This window comes from Balaenoptera physalus (assembly GCF_965194825.1).
Source record: "Balaenoptera physalus genome assembly, contig: HAP1_SCAFFOLD_2228, whole genome shotgun sequence".
Lineage (NCBI taxonomy): Eukaryota > Metazoa > Chordata > Mammalia > Artiodactyla > Balaenopteridae > Balaenoptera > Balaenoptera physalus.
In genome coordinates, this window is record NW_028124578.1 from 3543 (window position 1) to 13071 (window position 9529).

A 9529-nucleotide genomic window follows, 5' to 3' on the forward strand; every position below is an offset into this window, starting at 1 on the left:
TCCCATTTAGCCTCCAAAGGCCGAGTTTACCTAGCTAGGAATCACACTTCAGGAAAGGTACTCAGGCTGCCTGTGACTGCAAGTTGTTTCACCAAGCAGCCCAAATCGAGTACACCACTTGCATTTTCCAGGGGCAGAGCAAATGGTGTCAACTTACACGCCTGCAGCCTGGGAGGGGCAACATACACTTTCTGAAAGGGAAAGAAGCCCATGCCTTCAGTGTGAAAGGCCGCTATGCCTCTTTGCTTTGGCAGCCCAGGGATAGCGTCAGCTCTGAAAGGCTTCCAAAGGAGCAGAGTCAGAGAACCTTTGAACCACAGAGCAGGTGCAGCCCAGAACAAGGACTGCTCTTGGCCTGAGAACACCCACTGCCCAGCGCTTCTTTTGGGTACACACGTGTAGAGGAAGGGTGTTGAATTCTGCTGCGTGATAACTTCTCCGGCCCACGAAGTGTGAGGGCAAGGAGAGTGGCCCTGCATCTCATCCAAGTTTCATGGGTCAGTTGTATAAGGCAAACTCCCTGCTTGAATCCCTCTGTGGGCAACGTAACCTCCAGAGAAAGATGGATGATTGGGACCCAGGGCTGGAATCTAGGTTAATGTTCTGTGCATCAACTTCGCAGCTGTTCTCTCTAAGCGGGTCCCAAAGGCTTTTTGAAAGGGTTTCCTTAGAGGGTCAGAAACAGGAAATTAACCGACAGGCCCACGGGGATACCAGTTCTCTCCAGCAACAACGCTACCAGCCTCAGACTCTTGAGTTCTCTTTGGTAAATGGAAGAACACTATGCTTGGAAGCTTCTTCCATCCAGTTTGAGAGTCGCACTTCCACTGCATCCTAGGATTCCAAGTGTTGCCATGCCGTCACTCTTTCCAGTTCTTAGGCCTATGACGGCAGAGTGTCTGGCAGTTCTGAAAGAGACCTTAGGAATGCAGGCGATTTGGCTCCTTCCACCGAGAAACCAGCTCCTCCAGCTCCTCTGTCGTTAGGTATTTCATGGCAGAATATCGCTAGGAGCCCTCTTTCCTCCTCCACGAGGTAAGACACAAACGGAATTGCCCTAAAGGGAAGAAGCCTTCTGAGTCCGGCAGAGAGGCAGCCTCTCCCACTCAGCATTCCCCCACGGCTGAGCCCAGGGTATGGGACCGTGAGAGGGAGAAAGAGAGCCGTAACCCCGAGCTTTTCCACAATGTAGTATAGGCCTCACCCTCAAGCTCACGTCTACTTCATAGAGAAAACACCAGGCCTCGGTGTGCTTTCCTGTGGCAAGGAAACTTTGCTTTCATAGTTAGGTGGCACATTGGCTCAGGACTGCCCTAACCGAAGGGCTCACGGTGTGCAGCCCTATTTGTTGAGATCAGCCCCTCTGGCTCTGTCTCGGATGAAACCAACTGGGCAAAGAGCCGTTCATAAGCTGGGGACCCTGGGAGCTTTCCCTAGTCTACACCAGAACAGCACTCTGAGGGAGAGGAGCTGCTGACGTCTGGTAGCAAAATCTCCTATTCTGAAGAGAAACATTTCGTTGTAAGTGGGTTCCATCAACCTTGCCCTATTTTCTTAGCTGGCTATGATGGACGGCAGGCCGTCAGTTGGCAGACTCACCTGAGGCCCTGCTTCCCAGACAGTGATACAGACCCCTCGCCTGCTTCATCCCAAAGGGACGGCTTACGGTAAGGTAAAAACCATGTGTTGGAAATTTCCTGCCTAAGCCTCGCACAAGCACAAGCATATTGGTCATAGGTCAAAGACTTTCCCCACAACTTGAACATGTTTGCTCCCATCTAGCCTCCAAAGGCCGAGTTTACCTAGCTACGAATCACACTTCAGGAAAGGTACTCAGGCTGCCTGTGACTGCAAGTTGTTTCACCAGGCAGCCGAAATCGAGTACAACACTTGCATTTTCCAGGGGCAGAGCAAATGATGTCAACTTACACGCCTCCAGCCTGGGAGGGGCAACATACACTTTCTGAAAGGGAAAGAAGCCCATGCCTTCAGTGTGAAAGGCCGCTATGACTCTTTGCTTTGGCAGCCCAGGGATAGCGTCAGCTCTAAAAGGCTTCCAAAGGAGAAGAGTCAGAGAACCTTTGAACCACAGAGCAGGTGCAGCCCAGAACAAGGACTGCTCTTGTCCTGAGAACACCCACTGCTCAGCGCTTCTTTTGGGTACACACGTGTAGAGGAAGGGTGTTGAATTCTGCTGCGTGATAACTTCTCCGGACCACGAAGTGTGAGGGCAAGGAGAGTGGCCCTGCATCTCATCCCAGTTTCATGGGTCAGTTGCATAAGGCAAACTCCCTGCTTGAATCCCTCTGTGGGCAACGTAACCTCCAGAGAAAGATGGATTATTTGGACCCAGTGCTGGAATCTAGGTTAATGCTCTGTGCATCAACTTCGCAGCTGTTCTCTCTAAGCGGGTCCCAAAGGCTTTTTGGAAGGGTTTCCTTAGAGGGTCAGAAACAGGAAATTGACCGACAGGGCCACGGGGATGCCAGTTGTCTCCAGCAACAACGCTACCAGCCTCAGACTATAGGGTTCTCTCTGGTAAATGGAAGAACACTATGCTTGGAAGCTTCTTCCATCCAGTTTGAGAGTCGCACTTCCACTGCATCCTAGGATTCCAGGTGTTGCCATGCCCTCACAATTTCCAGTTCTTAGGCCTATGACGGCAGAGTGTCTGGTAGTTCTGAAAGAGACCTTAGGAATGCAGGCGTTTTGGCTCCTTCCACCGAGAAACCAGCTCCTCCAGATCCTCTGTCGTTAGGTATTTCATGGCAGAATATCGCTAGGAGCCCTCTTTCCTCCTCCACGAAGTAAGACACAAACGGAATTGCCCTAAAGGGAAGAAGCCTTCTGAATCCGGCAGAGAGGCAGACTCTCCCACTCAGCATTCCCCCACGGCTGAGCCAAGGATATGGGACCGTGAGAGGGAGAAAGAGAGCCGTACCCCGAGCTTTTCCAGAAGGTAGTATAGGCCTCACCCTCAATCTCACGTCCACTTCATAGAGAAAACACCAGGCCTCGGTGTGCTTTCCTGGGGCAAGGAAACTTTGCTTTCATAGTTAGGTGGCACATTGGCTCAGGACTGCCCTACCCGAAGGGCTCACGGTGTGCAGGCCTATTTGTTGAGATCAGCCCCTCTGGCTCTGTCTCGGATGAAACCAACTGGGCAAAGAGCCGTTCATAAGCTGGGGACCCTGGGAGCTTTCCCTAGTCTACACCAGAACAGCACTCTGAGGGAGAGGAGCTGCTGACGTCTGGTAGCAAAATCTCATATTCTGAAGAGAAACATTTCGTTGTAAGTGGGTTCCATCAACCTTGCCCTATTTTCTTAGCTGGCTATGATGGACGGCAGGCCGTCAGTTGGCAGACTCACCTGAGGCCCTGCTTCCCAGACAGTGATACAGACCCCTCGCCTGCTTCATCCCAAAGGGACGGCTTACGGTAAGGTAAAAACCATGTGTTGGAAATTTCCTGCCTAAGCCTCGCACAAGCACAAGCATATTGGTCATTGGTCAAAGACTTTCCCCACTACTTGAACATGTTTGCTATCATTTAGCCTCCAAAGGCCGAGTTTACCTAGCTAGGAATCACACTTCAGGAAAGGTACTCAGGATAACTGTGACTGCAAGTTTTTTCACAAGGCAGCCCAAATAGAGTACACCACTTGCATTTTCCGGGGGCAGAGCAAATGGTGTCAAATTACACGCCTCCAGCCTGGGAGGGGCAACATACACTTTCTGAAAGGGAAAGAAGCCCATGCCTTCAGTGTGAAAGGCCGCTATGCCTCTTTGCTTTGGCAGCCCAGGGATAGCGTCAGTTCTGAAAGGCTTCCAAAGGAGTAGATTCAGAGAACCTTTGAACCACAGAGCAGGTGCAGCCCAGAACAAGGACTGCTCTTGGCCTGAGAACACCCACTGCCCAGCGCTTCCTTTGGGTACACACGTGTAGAGGAAGGGTGTTGAATTCTGCTGCGTGATAACTTCTCCCGCCCACGAAGTGTGAGGGCAAGGAGAGAAGCCTTGCATCTCATCCAAGTTTCATGGGTCAGTTGTATAAGGCAAACTCCCTGCTTGATTCCTCTGTGGGCAACGTAACCTCCAGAGAAAGATGGATGATTGGGACCCAGGGCTGGAATCTAGGTTAATGTTCTGTGCATCAACCTAGCAGCTGTTCTCTCTAAGCGGGTCCCAAAGGCTTTTTGGAAGGGTTTCCTTAGAGGGTCAGAAACAGGAAATTGACCAACAGGCCCACGGGGATGCCAGTTGTCTCCAGCAACAACGCTACCAGCCTCAGACTATTGGGTTCTCTCTGGTAAATGGAAGAACACTATGCTTGGAAGCTTCTTCCATCCAGTTTGAGAGTCGCACTTCCACTGCATCCTAGGATTCCAGGTGTTGCCATGCCGTCACTCTTTCCAGTTCTTAGGCCTATGACGGCAGAGTGTCTGGCAGTTCTGAAAGAGACCTTAGGAATGCAGGCGATTTGGCTCCTTCCACCGAGAAACCAGCTCCTCCAGATCCTCTGTCGTTAGGTATTTCATGGCAGAATATCTCTAGGAGCCCTCTTTCCTCCTCCACGAGGTAAGACACAAACGGAATTGCCCTAAAGGGAAGAAGCCTTCTGAGTCCGGCAGAGAGGCAGCCTCTCCCACTCAGCATTCCCCCACGGCTGAGCCCAGGGTATGGGACCGTGAGAGGGAGAAAGAGAGCCGTAACCCCGAGCTTTTCCACAATGTAGTATAAGCCTCACCCTCAAGCTCACGTCCACTTCATAGAGAAAACACCAGGCCTCGGTGTGCTTTCCTGTGGCAAGGAAACTTTGCTTTCATAGTTAGGTGGCACATTGGCTCAGGACTGCCCTAACTGAAGGGCTCACGGTGTGCAGCCCTATTTGTTGAGATCAGCCCCTCTGGCTCTGGCTCGGATGAAACCAACTGGGCAAAGAGCCGTTCATAAGCTGGGGACCCTGGGAGCTTTCCCTAGTCTACACCAGAACAGCACTCTGAGGGAGAGGAGCTGCTGACGTCTGGTAGCAAAATCTCCTATTCTGAAGAGAAACATTTCGTTGTAAGTGGGTTCCATCAACCTTGCCCTATTTTCTTAGCTGGATATGATGGACGGCAGGCAGTCAGTTGGCAGACTCACCTGAGGCCCTGCTTCCCAGACTGTGATAGTCTCAGACCCCTCGCCTGCTTCAGCCCAAAGGGACGGCTTACCTTTAGGTAAAAACCATGCGTTGCAAAGCTCCTGCCTAAGCCTCGCACAAGCACAAGCATATTGGTCATAGGTCAAAGACTTTCCCCACAACTTGAACATGTTTGCTCCCATCTAGCCTCCAAAGGCCGAGTTTACCTAGCTACGAATCACACTTCAGGAAAGGTACTCAGGCTGCCTGTGACTGCAAGTTGTTTCACCAGGCAGCCGAAATCGAGTACACCACTTGCATTTTCCAGGGGCAGAGCAAATGATGTCAACTTACACGCCTCCAGCCTGGGAGGGGCAACATACACTTTCTGAAAGGGAAAGAAGCCCATGCCTTCAGTGTGAAAGGCCGCTATGCCTCTTTGCTTTGGCAGCCCAGGGATAGCGTCAGCTCTGAAAGGCTTCCAAAGGAGCAGAGTCAGAGAACCTTTGAACCACAGAGCAGGTGCAGCCCAGAACAAGGACTGCTCTTGGCCTGAGAACACCCACTGCCCAGCGCTTCTTTTGGGTACACACGTGTAGAGGAAGGGTGTTGAATTCGCGGCGTGATAACTTCTCCGGCCCACGAAGTGTGAGGGCAAGGAGAGTGGCCCTGCATCTCATCCCAGTTTCATGGATCAGTTGTATAAGGCAAACTCCCTGCTTGAATCCCTCTGTGGGCAACGTAACCTCCAGGGAAAGATGGATGATTGGGACCCAGGGCTGGAATCTAGGTTAATGTTCTGTGCATCAACCTAGCAGCTGTTCTCTCTAAGCGGGTCCCAAAGGCTTTTTGGAAGGGTTTCCTTAGAGGGTCAGAAACAGGAAATTAACCGACAGGCCCACCGGGATGCCAGTTCTCTCCAGCAACAACGCTACCAGCCTCAGACTCTTGAGTTCTCTTTGGTAAATGGAAGAACACTATGCTTGGAAGCTTCTTCCATCCAGTTTGAGAGTCGCACTTCCACTGCATCCTAGGATTCCAAGTGTTGCCATGCCATCACTCTTTCCAGTTCGTAGGCCTATGACGGCAGAGTGTCTGGCAGTTCTGAAAGAGACCTTAGGAATGCAGGCGTTTTGGCTCCTTCCACCGAGAAACCAGCTCCTCTACATCCTCTGTCGTTAGGTATTTCATAGCAGAATATCTCTAGGAGCCCTCTTTCCTCCTCCACGAGGTAAGACACAAACGGAATTGCCCTAAAGGGAAGAAGCCTTCTGAGTCCGGCAGAGAGGCAGCCTCTCCCACTCAGCATTCCCCCACGGCTGAGCCCAGGGTATGGGACCATGAGAGGGAGAAAGAGAGCCGTAACCCCGAGCTTTTCCTCAATGTAGTATAGGCCTCACCCTCAAGCTCACGTCCACTTCATAGAGAAAACACCAGGCCTCCGTCTGCTTTCCTGTGGCAAGGAAACTTTGCTTTCATAGTTAGGTGGCACATTGGCTCAGGACTGCCCTACCCAATGGGCTGACGGTGTGCAGCCCTATTTGTTGAGATCAGCCCCTCTGGCTCTGTCTCGGATGAAACCAACTGGGCAAAGAGCCGTTCATAAGCTGGGGACCCTGGGAGCTTTCCCTAGTCTACACCAGAACAGCACTCTGAGGGAGAGGAGCTGCTGACGTCTGGTAGCAAAATCTCCTATTCTGAAGAGAAACATTTCGTTGTAAGTGGGTTCCATCAACCTTGCCCTATTTTCTTAGCTGGCTATGATGGACGGCAGGCCGTCAGTTGGCAGACTCACCTGAGGCCCTGCTTCCCAGACAGTGATACAGACCCCTCGCCTGCTTCATCCCAAAGGGACGGCTTACGGTAAGGTAAAAACCATGTGTTGGAAATTTCCTGCCTAAGCCTCGCACAAGCACAAGCATATTGGTCATAGGTCAAAGACTTTCCCCACAACTTGAACATGTTTGCTCCCAACTAGCCTCCAAAGGCCGAGTTTACCTAGCTACGAATCACACTTCAGGAAAGGTACTCAGGCTGCCTGTGACTGCAAGTTGTTTCACCAGGCAGCCGAAATCGAGTACACCACTTGCATTTTCCAGGGGCAGAGCAAATGATGTCAACTTACACGCCTCCAGCCTGGGAGGGGCAACATACACTTTCTGAAAGGGAAAGAAGCCCATGCCTTCAGTGTGAAAGGCCGCTATGACTCTTTGCTTTGGCAGCCCAGGGATAGCATCAGCTCTAAAAGGCTTCCAAAGGAGAAGAGTCAGAGAACCTTTGAACCACAGAGCAGGTGCAGCCCAGAACAAGGACTGCTCTTGTCCTGAGAACACCCACTGCTCAGCGCTTCTTTTGGGTACACACGTGTAGAGGAAGGGTGTTGAATTCTGCTGCGTGATAACTTCTCCGGACCACGAAGTGTGAGGGCAAGGAGAGTGGCCCTGCATCTCATCCCAGTTTCATGGGTCAGTTGTATAAGGCAAACTCCCTGCTTGAATCCCTCTGTGGGCAACGTAACCTCCAGAGAAAGATGGATTATTTGGACCCAGTGCTGGAATCTAGGTTAATGTTCTGTGCATCAACTTCGCAGCTGTTCTCTCTAAGCGGGTCCCAAAGGCTTTTTGGAAGGGTTTCCTTAGAGGGTCAGAAACAGGAAATTGACCGACAGGGCCACGGGGATGCCAGTTGTCTCCAGCAACAACGCTACCAGCCTCAGACTATTGGGTTCTCTCTGGTAAATGGAAGAACACTATGCTTGGAAGCTTCTTCCATCCAGTTTGAGAGTCGCACTTCCACTGCATCCTAGGATTCCAGGTGTTGCCATGCCCTCACAATTTCCAGTTCTTAGGCCTATGACGGCAGAGTGTCTGGTAGTTCTGAAAGAGACCTTAGGAATGCAGGCGTTTTGGCTCCTTCCACCGAGAAACCAGCTCCTCCAGATCCTCTGTCGTTAGGTAATTCATGGCAGAATATCGCTAGGAGCCCTCTTTCCTCCTCCACGAAGTAAGACACAAACGGAATTGCCCTAAAGGGAAGAAGCCTTCTGAATCCGGCAGAGAGGCAGACTCTCCCACTCAGCATTCCCCCACGGCTGAGCCAAGGATATGGGACCGTGAGAGGGAGAAAGAGAGCCGTACCCCGAGCTTTTCCAGAAGGTAGTATAGGCCTCACCCTCAATCTCACGTCCACTTCATAGAGAAAACACCAGGCCTCGGTGTGCTTTCCTGGGGCAAGGAAACTTTGCTTTCATAGTTAGGTGGCACATTGGCTCAGGACTGCCCTACCCGAAGGGCTCACGGTGTGCAGCCCTATTTGTTGAGATCAGCCCCTCTGGCTCTGTCTCGGATGAAACCAACTGGGCAAAGAGCCGTTCATAAGCTGGGGACCCTGGGAGCTTTCCCTAGTCTACACCAGAACAGCACTCTGAGGGAGAGGAGCTGCTGACGTCTGGTAGCAAAATCTCATATTCTGAAGAGAAACATTTCGTTGTAAGTGGGTTCCATCAACCTTGCCCTATTTTCTTAGCTGGCTATGATGGACGGCAGGCCGTCAGTTGGCAGACTCACCTGAGGCCCTGCTTCCCAGACAGTGATACAGACCCCTCGCCTGCTTCATCCCAAAGGGACGGCTTACGGTAAGGTAAAAACCATGTGTTGGAAATTTCCTGCCTAAGCCTCGCACAAGCACAAGCATATTGGTCATTGGTCAAAGACTTTCCCCACTACTTGAACATGTTTGCTATCATTTAGCCTCCAAAGGCCGAGTTTACCTAGCTAGGAATCAAACTTCAGGAAAGGTACTCAGGATACCTGTGACTGCAAGTTTTTTCACAAGGCAGCCCAAATAGAGTACACCACTTGCATTTTCCGGGGGCAGAGCAAATGGTGTCAAATTACACGCCTCCAGCCTGGGAGGGGCAACATACACTTTCTGAAAGGGAAAGAAGCCCATGCCTTCAGTGTGAAAGGCCGCTATGCCTCTTTGCTTTGGCAGCCCAGGGATAGCGTCAGTTCTGAAAGGCTTCCAAAGGAGTAGATTCAGAGAACCTTTGAACCACAGAGCAGGTGCAGCCCAGAACAAGGACTGCTCTTGGCCTGAGAACACCCACTGCCCAGCGCTTCCTTTGGGTACACACGTGTAGAGGAAGGGTGTTGAATTCTGCTGCGTGATAACTTCTCCCGCCCACGAAGTGTGAGGGCAAGGAGAGAAGCCTTGCATCTCATCCAAGTTTCATGGGTAAGTTGTATAAGGCAAACTCCCTGCTTGATTCCTCTGTGGGCAACGTAACCTCCAGAGAAAGATGGATGATTGGGACCCAGGGCTCGAATCTAGGTTAATGTTCTGTGCATCAATCTAGCAGCTGTTCTCTCTAAGCGGGTCCCAAAGGCTTTTTGGAAGGGTTTCCTTA

At 51.4% G+C, this 9529-nt stretch overlaps 1 long non-coding RNA gene across 1 annotated transcript; it reads left to right on the forward strand.

The window, feature by feature from the left end:
- Positions 1 to 2967: 2967 nt before the first annotated feature.
- Positions 2968 to 5615, forward strand: LOC309654199. The gene is made up of 2 exons (XR_014260010.1): positions 2968 to 3600; positions 5376 to 5615. It is a non-coding gene; the product is annotated as an uncharacterized lncRNA (long non-coding RNA).
- Positions 5616 to 9529: the final 3914 nt, after the last annotated feature.